We start from the raw sequence: 13,521 nt of genomic DNA, 5'->3' as shown, positions 1-13,521 counted from the left end.
GAGGTGGTGGTGGTGGTGAGTGTAGCCATGGGAGAGATGGTGGTGGTGGTGGTGGTGAGTGTAGCCATGGGAGAGGTGGTGGTGGTGGTGGTGAGTGTAGCCATGGGAGAGGTGGTGGTGGTGGTGGTGGTGAGTGTAGCCATGGGAGAGGTGGTGGTGGTGGTGGTGGTGGTGGTGAGTGTAGCCATGGGAGAGATGGTGGTGGTGGTGGTGGTGAGTGTAGCCATGGGAGAGGTGGTGGTGGTGGTGGTGGTGGTGGTGAGTGTAGCCATGGGAGAGATGGTGGTGGTGGTGGTGGTGGTGAGTGTAGCCATGGGAGAGGTGGTGGTGGTGGTGAGTGTAGCCATGGGAGAGGTGGTGGTGAGTGTAGCCATGGGAGAGGTGGTGGTGGTGGTGAGTGTAGCCATGGGAGAGATGGTGGTGGTGGTGGTGGTGTTGATGGTGGTGGTGGTGGTGGTGGTGGTGAGTGTAGCCATGGGAGAGATGGTGGTGGTGGTGTTGATGGTGGTGGTGGTGGTGGTGGTGGTGAGCGTAGCCATGGGAGAGATGGTGGTGGTGGTGGTGGTGGTGGTGAGTGTAGCCATGGGAGAGATGGTGGTGGTGTTGATGGTGGTGGTGGTGGTGTTGGAGAGATGCAGGGAGGAGGAGGAACGAATGCAGCTGGAGAGTTAACGCGCCTCTGTGAAGAAGAGGATAACGGGAGGTGTAGAGGGAAGGGGGGAAGAGTGATAGGCTGTAGGGGGGAGGGGGGGGGGTGTAGGAGGCTCTCCAGCCCTCGTCTCCCCGGTCTCAGTGCAGCGCCATGGAGACGGACCGGGATCCCCGAGCTGCGGATCGATTCTCCGGCTCACGCTCATTTTGGGAGAATCAGAATTTATGAAAGCTGCCTGGGGCCGAGCTGAATGAGGGTTTTTTTCACAGTCACAATTCGGGGGATGGGGTGTGTGTGTGTGTGTGTGTGTGTGTGTGTGTCACTCGACTGGGGAGCAGAGAATAAGCAAACGACACATTCTGTGTGTTGATTAGTGTTTTTTTAGAAGGTGGGTTGAACTCTTTCTTCCTGTGAGCGTGTGTGTGTGTGTGTGTGTGTGTGTGTGTGTGTCAACCTGAGACAGGTACAAAGGGTCCTGTGATCAGCTCTGTTGTTCCCGCCTCTCGGATCACGGATGCTATTCCTCTGTGCGCGTGAAGTTTCCGCGTCCTTTGATTCATCGCGTGGCCTTCTGGGTTCCACGTGTTCCTCGTCGGCCTCGTTTTCGGTTTCCTCGAGTTCGCGTCGCTGAGCGCGAGTCGCTGAGCGCGTCCACGCCGTCGGGGCGACGCGCTCCGCGTTGTTTTTTTAATCTCCCAAATGGCCCGAACACTGGAGCTCACTCTCGACCGGGGAACATTAGAGACGGCCATAAAAATGCTTTTTCATCTCCAAGTGTGTGTGTGTGTGTGTGTGTTGGGAGGAGGAGGAGGAGGAGGAGGAGGGGGGGGGGGGCGATGAAGGCGCCTCAGACCTGAATGAAAAGTAATAAAGTGATCCAGAATGCTGCAGCTCGTGTTCTCACTAAAACTAAGAAAAGAGATCACATCACTCCTGCACTAGCTGCTCTGCACTGGCTCCCAGTAAAATCAAGAATCACTTTTAAAATTCTTCTCTTAACCTACAAAGCCTTGATTGGTGATGCTCCATCATATCTTAAGGAGCTTGTAGTACCATATTGCCCCACTAGAGAGCTACGCTCACTAAATGCGGGACTACTTGTAGTTCCTAGAGTCTTAAAAAGTAGAATGGGAGCCAGAGCCTTTAGTTATCAAGCTCCTCTTTTATGGAACCAGCTTCCAATTTCAGTCCGGGAGGCAGACACAGTCACCTCGTTTAAGAGTAGACTTAAGACTTTCCTCTTTGACAGAGTTTATAGTTAGGGCTGAATCAGGTTCACCTGGTCCAGCCCCTTGATATGCTGCTATAGGCTTATAGCTGCCGGGGGACGTTTTAGGATGCACTGAGCACCTATCTCCTCTTTTCTCTCCTTAAGGATGAATGTTCATCTCTCAATCACACGTTACTAACTCTGCTTTCTCCCCGGAGTCCTTTTGACTTCACGTCTCATGGGGTCATCGGACCCTATGAGACGGCATAGATCCTATCTGCCTGATGGATCGTCTGGGTCGTGGAATTCCTGCTCCTGACTTACGCCACTGTCCTGTTGAGACTCCGCCTACTGTTGAGACTCCGCCCACTCCTCCTCCCCACCGCCATCTGCCTGATGGATCGTGGAGGTCTCCATCGTGGAATATGCCTACTATGAACTATTCATACACTCTGTCATATTCATTGAATGTATTTTAACTCTAATCTGTCCTTCTGTACACATGACATCTATTGCATCTGTCCATCCTGGAGAGGGATCCTCCTCTGTTGCTCTCCTGAAGGTTTCTTCCCTTTTTTTCCCCCTGAAGGGTTATTTGGGAGTTTTTTCTGGTCCGATGTGAGGTTTTGGGGCAGGGATGTCTATGTGTACGGATTGTAAAGCACTCCGAGACAAATTTGTAATTTGTGAAATTGGGCTATACAAATAAACTGAATTGAATTGAATTTAGTTTCCGCTGCTTCATTGGAAGCAAATTAAGCTGCTTTAGTGGAACAGAGGAGGTGTGAGGAGGAGGAGGAGGAGAAAGAGGAAGGAGAAGAAGAAGAAGAAGAAGAAGAAGAAGAAGAAGAAGAAGAACTCGGCGTGTTTCCCAAAAACATTTCACACCAACAGCGTTGAGTTCTCGACTCAAACGGCGTGAACAAGAGACGCCGAGCGAGCGCGTTGATGAGGAGCGTCACCGGAGTGACTCCTCCTCCTCCTCCTCCTCCTCCTCCTCCTCCTCCTCGCGGTTGTTCCTCGTCCATCAGGCCCTCGGGCGGCGGCTAAGTGTTTTGAACCGACCGTTGGCGGCGCCATGAATCTTCCTGAGCGGCGTGGTTATTAACGGCGTGGCGGCGGAGCGCCGTTTCATCCCTTCTGTTTTTTCCGGGGTCGGGAAATTAATCAGCCGGGTTTCTAATTTCTCACCCGAGCGATGTTAATGTCTTCAACCGCGCGACACTCTCAATAAGAAATTAGACGACACACACACACACACACACACAAGGACACACACAAAGACACACAGAGACACACACAAAGACACACACACACACACACACAAAGACGCACAAACAAGGACACACACAAGGACACACAGAGACACACACAAAGACACACAGACACACAAACCCCCCCCCCCCCCTCTCTCTCTCTCTCTCTGGGACCCTGCAGGTGTCGGCTTCTGCTTCCACCTCAACTCATCAATGACTTAACTTGGTGGCCATTAATTACCACGATTGGCGACGTTGACCTCCACCTCGTCCGCCTGGACACACACGCACACACACACACACACACACACACGCACACACGCACACACACACACACACACACACACACACACACACACACACACACACGCACACACACACACACACACACACACACACACACGCACACACACACACACACACACACACACACACACACACACACACACACGCACACACACACACACACACACACACACACACACACACGCACACACACACACACACACACACACACACACACACACACACACACACACGCGGACCGCGTGCTGCTCGCAGGACGTGAACGAGCACGAGCCAAGAATCTGGCAACCAGGAAGCGAGAGAGAGAGTTCAGATGGAGGTCTGGCATCGAGGCGGAGATTAAACAATGAAGGATCTCCTCTCAGGAACCGGATCCGCCCAGGAGCCACCTCGCCCCCCCCCCCCCCCCCCTCCCGGGCCCCTCTGGCTAATTACACATCTCACGGCACAACCACGCGCCAGCCGGAGGCTCTGATTGGCCCTCGGGCTCGTACCGCCGTGAGCGGGACATGGCGTTTCAGAACGGAGGGGTCGGGAATCACATGAGAGGTCCCGGAGCAACGGTGGAGGCACGTTACAGACGTCGGTTGGGAATGGGATTTAAGTTAGAGAAGGAGAAGGAGTCAAGGAGGCTGTGGGGGGAACAAGGGAAGGAGAAAGGAGACATGTTCTCAAGCCTCCGGTGTTTGTCTAGCGGTCCGATCGCAGCTCCGTCTGCAGACTCTTCACACAAGATAACGGAGAGAGAGAGAGAGAGAGAGGGGGGGCGTTGGGCTCCACATCACAGTGTCACGATGTGGAGAGACACGATGGACGTCGAGGGAAAGGAAGTGTAAACAGAGATGTGTGTATTAAGAGGATGATTCATCATTTCACTTCTTTTCTTTCCCGAGGAGAGTGAGATGAGGTGATACTCTCCAAACATCTGTGCAGTTTATTCTCCATCCATCCACCTCAATGAGCCGAGGGAGGGCCTGATGTGGATCGAGTGTTAGAGACAGTCTTCCTGGACGTCCTCCATGTTGTCTTGTTGTCTTGAACTTGTCCTTTAACTCCCACGTAAAGCAAATCTCAAGGACTGCATTCTTTCATCTACGTAATATTTCAAAAATCAGGCACATCTTGTCTCAAAAAGATGCAGAAAAATTGGTTCACGCGTTCGTTACTTCAAGACTGGATTACTGCAACTCCTTATTATCAGGCTGCTCTAATAAATCTCTTAGGTCCCTCCAGTTGATCCAGAATGCTGCAGCTCGTGTTCTCACTAAAACTAAGAAAAGAGATTACATCACTCCTGCACAAGCTGCTCTGCACTGGCTCCCAGTAAAATCAAGAATCACTTTTAAAATTCTTCTCTTAACCTACAAAGCCTTGATTGGTGATGCTCCATCATATCTTAAGGAGCTTGTCGTACCATATTGCCCCACTAGAGAGCTACGCTCACTAAATGCGGGGCTACTTGTAGTTCCTAGAGTCTTAAAAAGTAGAATGGGAGCCAGAGCCTTTAGTTATCAAGCTCCTCTTTTATGGAACCAGCTTCCAATTTCAGTCCGGGAGGCAGACACAGTCACCTCGTTTAAGAGTAGACTGAAGACTTTCCTCTTTGACAGAGCTTATAGTTAGGGCTGAATCAGGTTCAGCTGGTCCAGCCCCTTGATATGCTGCTATAGGCTTATAGCTGCCGGGGGACGTTTTAGGATGCACTGAGCACCTATCTCCTCTTTTCTCTCCTTAAGGATGAATTTTCATCTCTCAATCACACGTTACTAACTCTGCTTTCTCCCGGAGTCCTTGACTTCACGTCTCATGGGGTCAGCGGACCCTATGAGACGGCATAGATCCTATCTGCCTGATGGATCGTCTGGGTCGTGGAATTCCTGCTCCTGACTACGCCACTGTCCTGTTGAGACTCCGCCCACTCCTCCTCCCCACCGCCATCTGCCTGATGGATCGTGGAGGTCTCCATCGTGGAATATGCCTACTATGAACTATTCATACACTCTGTCATATTCATTGAATGTATTTTAACTCTAAATCTGTCCTTCTGTACACATTACATCTATTGTTCTGTCCATCCTGGAGAGGGATCCTCCTCTGTTGCTCTCCTGCAGGTTTCTTCCCTTTTTTTCCCCCTGAAGGGTTATTTGGGAGTTTTTCCTGGTCCGATGTGAGGTTTTGGGGCAGGGATGTCTATGTGTATAGATTGTAAAGCACTCCGAGACAAATTTGTAATTTGTGAAATTGGGCTATACAAATAAACTGAATTGAATTGAATTGAATTGATGATGTCACTGTTGCGTACGTCGTCCGGTTGTTTCACTTCTCCCTGTTTGGAACTCTGCAGATTTGAGATATTCTGAGATATTTGAGATATTACAAGTCCATTGCATCCAATAATTGGTAGGTTGTAAACAAGAAAATAATTATTGGTGGATGAAACTCAGGAAAGAAAAAAGTCAAAAGCGCAGCAAAACCCCCCAAAAAACTGCTCTGTACATGATGGAGAGAGGAGAACCGTTCTCCTGTGAGAGGCACACGATGGAGAACCTAAGGAGAACTGTTCTCCTGTGAGATATATTCATGTTTTCCGTATTCCATTTTTTCATATTTAAAAACAACAACTTTGTCTTTGATGTGATATTTGTGGAAATAAAAGCTTCTGTTTGTACCATGTTGTTTCCTCTAGTGGACCCCTCCCGTTACATTGAGGGGGGGGGGGTGGGAGGAGGAGGGCCGGAGGGAGCTTAGTTAAGTAAATGATCAGCCGGAAGGTTTAATTGAAAGGAACGGAAGAGTGAAGAGTGTGTGTGTGTGTGTGTGTGTGTGTGTGTGTGTGTGTGTGTGTGTGTGTGTGTGTGTGTGTGTGTGTGTGTGTGTGTGTGTGTGTGTGGGAGGGGGGATGTGGCACGGAGAAGTAAAATAATACAAACATCTGTTCACTGACAGACGTGCTGAAGGAGGATGTTGGCATAACAAAGAGATCTCTCCCTCTCTCTCTCTTTCTCTTTCTCTCTCTCCCTCTCTTTCTCTCTCTCTCCCTCTCTTTCTCTCTCTCTCCCTCCCTCTCTTTCTCTCTCTCTCCCTCTCTCTCTCTCTCTCTCCCTCTCTCTCTGTCTCTCTTTCTCTCTCTCTCCCTCTCTCTCCCTCTCTTTCTCTCTCTCTCCATCTCTCTCCCTCTCTTTCTCTCGCTCTCTCACATTCCTGATGGTTTTTCTCTCTCATATCTATGTTGCTTCCTTCGTGGCGATGCAGCCGACCGCCTCGGTGGACGGCTCTGTTGCCGTCAGCTCCTCCGTAACAAAAGGGCCATGAAGTCTGAATATTATATTTGTATAATGTCAGATCACGTCTCCATGAACCCGCGCCGACCTCCTGAAGGCCCCACGCCGCCGAAGGGAAGCAAACACCTCATGGAGGGGGGAGGGGGGGGGGGAGCCCCTCCATCTAAAATAACTTTTAAATCGCCATCTATCCATCTATGAATGACACTCTGGTTTAAAAACGCCATCTTGAGAATTCATTTGCCAACAAAACGCCGCTTGGAGTCTGGAGCGTGTGTGTGTGTGTTTGTGTGTGTGTGTGTGTGTGTGTGTATTAATCCCCGAGCAGCGTCTCAGACAGCGGCGTCTGGCGAGGGGGGTCGGCGGAGTGACGGCAGCCAATTAGAGCCGTTTGTTGTAACACACTCCAAACGACAAACGGCGTGATTGCCGCGGCGGCGTCCTGTCGGAGAGAGATGCCCATCGGGAGGAGAGACGCGCAATCAGGGAGCGGGGTTGGCCTCTCGGGAAAAATAAAGTTCACTTGCGACCTTGATGCGTGCGTGAGGGATGCAAGAGAGGAGGAGGAAGGAGGAGGAAGGAGGAGGAAGGAGGAGGAAGAAGAAGGAGGGAGAGGAGGAGGAAAGAGGAGGAAGGGGGAGGAGGAGGAAGGAGGGAGAGGAGGAAGGTGAGGGAGGAGGAGGAAGGTGGAGGAGGAGGGAGGAGGAGGAAGGAGGAGGAAGGAGGAAGGTGGAGGAGGAGGGAGGAGGAGGAAGGAGGAGGAGGAGGGAGGAGGAGGAAGGAGGAGGAAGGAGGAGGAGGAAGAAGGCAGTGGAGAGAGGAGGAGGAAAGAGGAGGAAGGGGGAGGAGGAGGGAGGAGGAGGGAGGATGGAGAGGAGGAAGGAAGGAGAGGGAGGGAGGAAGGAGGGAGGAGGAGGAGGAAGGAAGGAGAGGGAGGAGGAGGAGGGAGGAAGGAAGGAGAGGGAGGAAGGAGGGAGGAAGGAAGGAGAGGGAGGAGGAGGGAGGAAGGAAGGAGAGGGAGGAGGAGGGAGGAAGGAAGGAGAGGGAGGAAGGAGGGAGGATTTGTAGCGCCGTGATCCACACAACAACATATTCTTGAGGAGCTATTTTGGACCGTGTTGTTGTACGACAATAAATAAAACGTGTACAGTAGAGCGTGCACACACACACACAGATACACACATATACACACACATACACACACACAGATACACACACACACATACACACACACACACACACAGAGATACACACACACACACACAGATACACACACACACATACACACACACACACACACACACACACACACACACACACACACACACACACCAGCCAATGAGGTGAAAACATCCACTCCACAGATGCAGACAGCTCTGACCCTCCATGTTTACACATGCCTGGTCCACTGCTGAGCCTGGTGCTTTGATATGAGGAGAGAGGAGAGGAGGAGGAGGAGAGGAGAGGAGAGGAGAGGAGAGAGGAGAGGAGGAGGAGGAGGAGGAGGAGGAGGAGGAGGAGGAGGAGGAGAGAGGAGGGGAGGAGAGAGGACAGAAGAGGAGAGGAGAGAGAGGAGGGGAGGAGAGCAGAGGAGGAGAGGAGGGAGGAGAGGAGGAGAGGAGGAGGGAGGAGAGAGAGGACAGAAGAGGAGAGGAGAGGAGAGAGGAGAGGAGGAGAGGAGGAGGAGAGGAGGAGGAGAGGAGAGGAGAGGAGGAGGAGAGGAGAGGAGGAGAGGAGAGGAGAGGAGAGGAGGAGAGGAGAGGAGGGAGGAGGAGAGGAGAGGAGGGGAGGAGAGAGGACAGAAGAGGAGAGGAGAGGAGAGGAGGAGAGGAGAGGAGAGGAGGGGAGGAGAGAGGACAGAAGAGGAGAGGAGAGGAGATAACCTCAGCTTTGGAGAGTCTCCCTCGTATCTCCTCTCTGTCCAAACAATGAAGGTCACGCTAAGACGAGGCCCAATTAGGGCCAGAGCCTCCCACGCCAGAGCCTGTCTGTGTGTGTGTGTGTGTGTGTGTGTGTGTGTGTGTGTGTGTGTGTGTGTGTGTGTGTTTCTGTGTGTGTTTGTGTTTCATGTGTTTGGAGGCACATGACAAAGTCAGCGAGCTAGTGGGCAGTGGAGCGTTACGAGAGCACACAACGGGCATCGGCAGAGAGAGAGAGAGGGGGAGAGAGAGAGGGAGATAGAGAGGGGGAGAGAGGGAGAGAGGGAGGGAGAGAGGGGGGGAGAGAGAGAGAGAGAGGGGGCGTTTTACTGCAATTACGCCTTCAAATGAAAGAAATAACCTTTTGTTTTCCCTCCTCTCTCCACCGAGCCGACGGGGCGCGAGTGTAACACGGATAAGAAGAGTCGGAGTAAAACAGCGATTATCTGCCAATGAACGCGGTCGCATGGGGCAGCTACAGTAGCCCCCCCCCCCCCCCCACACACACACACACAGGGTGACAGACTGTGGTCAGTGATCAACAGCTAAACCACAGCAGAGAATAATCCATCACAGACAGCAGAGCCCCGATCAATCTGAGCAGGACCGCTGGGGATAGCAGAGCTCACTGGCGAAGCTATCACACACACACACACACACACACACACACCCACACACACACACACACACACACACACACACACGCGCACCCACACATACACACACACACACACGCACGTATGCACACACACACACACGCACCCACACACACACACGCACCCACACATACACACACACACACACACACCCACACACACCACACACACACACACACGCACACCCACACACACACACACACACACACACTGGCTAAGTCTCAGCCATCCGCACGCCATGCAGCGACATGTTCCTGGAGATCGGATCTTCCGGTGGAGTCGGTCCGGCTCCAGTTCGGGTCTCCTCCGTAAATTCATCTGATTGGTTGACTTCAACCTCCGAGCTGGATCTCTGATAAGTGGGCGGAGCTTCATGAGCGGCGAGGTCGAGGAGGACGCACAGGAGTCCCTCTCAGCAACAATGGCTGACGTTTATGTTCTCTTTACCCACTTATATCGCCATTTCCTCGAGCTTTAGTTCCCTTTATTCCTTTAGAGACTCGATAAAATTGTCCCCTCGAGTTTCTGTTAACCGCGGGAAGAAAGAAACGATGAAAACGGACCAAAAGCATTCTGGAGCTGTCCGGTGCTGAAACCACAGGAGGAGCCCTCAGGGAGCCGGAGGAGCGAGTCCGTCAGGCTTCAGGGTTCAGGGCTTCAGGGCTTCAGGGCTTCAGGGTTCAGGGCTTCAGGGCTTCAGGGTTCAGGGCTTCAGGGCTTCAGGGGTTCAGGGCTTCAGGGCTTCAGGGTTCAGGGCTTCAGGGCTTCAGGGCTTCAGGGTTCAGGGCTTCAGGGCTTCAGGGGTTCAGGGCTTCAGGGCTTCAGGGCTTCAGAGGTTCAGGGTTCAGGGCTTCAGGGTTCAGGGCTTCAGGGGTTCAGAGGTTCAGGGCTTCAGGGGTTCAGGGCTTCAGGGCTTCAGGGTTCAGGGCTTCAGGGCTTCAGGGCTTCAGGGTTCAGGGCTTCAGGGTTCAGGGCTTCAGGGCTTCAGGGCTTCAGGGTTCAGGGCTTCAGGGCTTCAGGGCTTCAGGGTTCAGGGCTTCAGGGTTCAGGGTTCAGGGCTTCAGGGGTTCAGGGCTTCAGGGCTTCAGGGTTCAGGGCTTCAGGGCTTCAGGGTTCAGGGCTTCAGGGTTCAGGGCTTCAGGGTTCAGGGTTTCAGGGTTCAGGGCTTCAGGGTTCAGGGCTTCAGGGTTCAGGGTTCAGGGCTTCAGGGCTTCAGGGTTCAGGGCTTCAGGGTTCAGGGCTTCAGGGTTCAGGGTTCAGGGCTTCAGGGCTTCAGGGCTTCAGGGTTCAGGGCTTCAGGGCTTCAGGGCTTCAGGGCTTCAGGGTTCAGGGCTTCAGGGTTCAGGGTTCAGGGCTTCAGGGCTTCAGGGTTCAGGGCTTCAGGCTTCAGGCTTCAGGGGTTTGACGGACCGCCACGCAACCAGATGCAGATCCACTGACTTCAACAAAGGACGCGTCGCAACCAAGTGGCGAGACAAAGGAAAGGAAGCTGAAAGGAAAGGAACTCCCCCTCCCCCCCTCCTCCAATCACTGGATGCTCCTCCACGGCGCCCCTGTCATTAATTCGACGCAAACTGTTACCAGATGTCCTTATTTATTTATAGTATTTAATAGGGGAAATGCTTCCTCTGAATAATACATGTGGTGGGGTGCAGAGCTGGGTTAGGGGTGTGTGTGTGTGTGATGGGGGGGTTGATGAATATTCATGAGGTGCGTCTGGAGGGATTGGGGGTAAACTACCCCCCCCCCACCTCCCCCCCCGGGCTTTGTCTGCGTTGGCAGCGGGGCCACGGCGGCCCAGCTGCGCTGCTCATTTGCTCGGCTCTCTGGTGCGCCGGCTGAGCTCGATGTGGCTAACGCCAGACCCGTACGTTATTTAGCCCGGGCAAAGCTATCGCGGCGGGCCCACTTAGCTCCCCCCCCCCCCCCACCCCCAGTGCGGGTGGAGGAGGAGGACGCGGGGGCCGCGTCGATCGAGATGATTGACGCGCTCTCCTGAAGGTATACGGCCTTCATTAGGCCTGATGAAGTGGCCCTGTGACCTGGGGGAGGGGGAGGGGGGGGGGGAGGAGCCAATGGAACCAAGCCGAAAAGATGAACTACCTGAACTGAGACCGGCGGCAGGAGGGACCCCTCTGGACCGCACACACACAGTGTGTGTGTGTGTTCTCCCTGCTTAATTGGATCAGGGTTGTCTAAGCCTGTGAATTAGTCTCTCTCTCTCTCTCTCTCTCTCTCTCTCTCTCTCTCTCTCTGCAGGAATCTCCCAGCATCCCTCCCACTCGTTCCATGACAGTCAAAAGTAGCGGCGTTACAGCCGACAGCGCTGAACTTTCAAGGACACACACACACACACACACACAGACAGACACACACAGACACACACACACACAAACACGGCATAGTAAATAAATATAATAAAGGATTCCGGGGCTTAAAGCCGTGGGCCGAGGAGGCCCAGCCGCCTCGGAGCGCCACGCGCTTCCAGCTGCGCGGGGATTTGTAGCTGGAGGCCGGCGGCCCGTCCAACCGGCGCCCAGAGATCCTCCCGACGGAGGCTCCTCCCCCCTCGTTTCATCTCCAGCCAGGCTGGATGTGTTGGTGTTAAGCGCGGCGGGCGGGCGTCACCGTGGGAATGTTAATGTCTCGGCGCGTGTGTAACATTCCCGTGCTCGGACACTCGAGTACAAAAAAAGGCGGGAAAAAGCTCATTGTTGAACCGTGTGGCCACAGAACCTCGTGCAAAGAGAAGATAACGCCGTAAAAATCATTCCAGCCTGTCAGCTCTCTCTCTCGCTCTCTCTCTCTCTCTCTCTCTCTCTCTCTCTTTTCTGGGCTGCTTTTGTAATTGTCCACAGTGGGAGCGGAGCCACCGTGAAGCAGTGAGTCCAAGCGCAGCGAGACGAGAAGGACACAACAACCTGTCAGAGCAACAGGAGCTGATCCCGAACACAACAGGAAGGGGCAGCACGGGTGACACACACACACACACACACACACACACGATGCTGCCCAGTGACAAGGGAACATGCTATCTGCAGCCACAGGATGAACATGAAGCTGGGTGTTTTCTGATCTCTGTGTCAGTTGGGAAACAGGAGCCCCGGATCCAAGCAGCCAATCAGCAGCCGGCAGCTTCTGGCTTTGGCCGTCCACGTTATGGATCACTGTGCCAACACGGAGGCCACATAGAGGGGGTTGAGGCATCGGAGAATTATGACCGTGGGATCAATCCTGCCAAAAGACAGCTTGCAGATATAAGAGAGGGAGAGAGAGAGGGAGAGAGAGAGAGAGAGAGAGAGAGAGAGAGAGAGAGAGAGAGAGAGAGAGGTAACCATTTCACAAACTGCTTGGCTGAATCTCTGCCTAATTTCCCCCGGGGGGTCACGAGCAACTCCGCTGCCACCCTCTAACTGACACCCCGGAAAATGAAGACGAGCACACAAAAAAGCGGAGAGAAAAGAGTGGGAGTGCCGCCCCCCCCCCCCCCCCCTCATTGGGAGGTTCAGCCCAGTTTCCTCCCAGCATGAAAATAATTGAGGAGCCTGTTCGAGCATCAGTGCCGTCCGAGATAATATGTCGGGTTTCCCTCTCTGGTCCACTGACAGCCCTGTCACCTGTCACCCCCCCCCCTCCCTAGCCCCCCCCCCCCCCTCTCATCTGGCTGCGTTGCCTATCGACTTTCTCCCGAGCCGACAGCTCCCTCTGTCCTGATCTGCCTCGCCTGGAGGCTTAAAGCGGGAAGACAACGAGGGGGGGGGGGGGTGTTACCTACAAGAGGTGAGGACGGTCACACGGATCCAGATCCTGCCGTGACCTTGTTCGGCCAAATAAATATAAATATGTATATATTTTCGTTTTAAGTTGCTCAAAATGAGTATAGCTTTAAAACTGAGGGCAGAAAGATGCTGTGATACTTTAGTCGGCTACATGTATTACTTGTTAACAGATGCAGCATAATTGGACACGCGTGACATCATGACAAAAGGAGGACACAAGACAACCGTAGATGTGACTCCTCCTGAAAAACCCGGGAGGCAGGTGGTACCAGAGAATCAAGGAATAGGAATAAAAAAAGGTTTCTTATCAAATCAAAAAGCATTTCCAAAGCACGGCATCATGGTTCCTCTCCATAAAGAGCCAGAGTGAGCGTTAACCAGAGCACAATAAAGTGATTGTCGGAGTGAATGAATCATCCTCTCATAAAAGAAGAATTCACCTCTAATCCGAGCCCCGGATCA

At 53.1% G+C, this 13,521-nt stretch overlaps 1 protein-coding gene across 2 annotated transcripts in view; it reads right to left on the bottom strand.

Annotated features, from left to right (window-relative positions):
* The window catches only part of ncanb (neurocan b), a 122,700-nt gene that overhangs the window by 108,771 nt on the left and 408 nt on the right, over positions 1 to 13,521 (bottom strand). The gene's annotated exons all lie outside the window — the stretch shown is intronic.

This window comes from Pseudoliparis swirei, chromosome 5 (genome assembly GCF_029220125.1).
Source record: "Pseudoliparis swirei isolate HS2019 ecotype Mariana Trench chromosome 5, NWPU_hadal_v1, whole genome shotgun sequence".
NCBI lineage: Eukaryota > Metazoa > Chordata > Actinopteri > Perciformes > Liparidae > Pseudoliparis > Pseudoliparis swirei.
The sequence above is the reverse complement of the archived record's forward strand: the minus strand, read 5'-3'. Positions and strand labels throughout refer to the sequence as shown.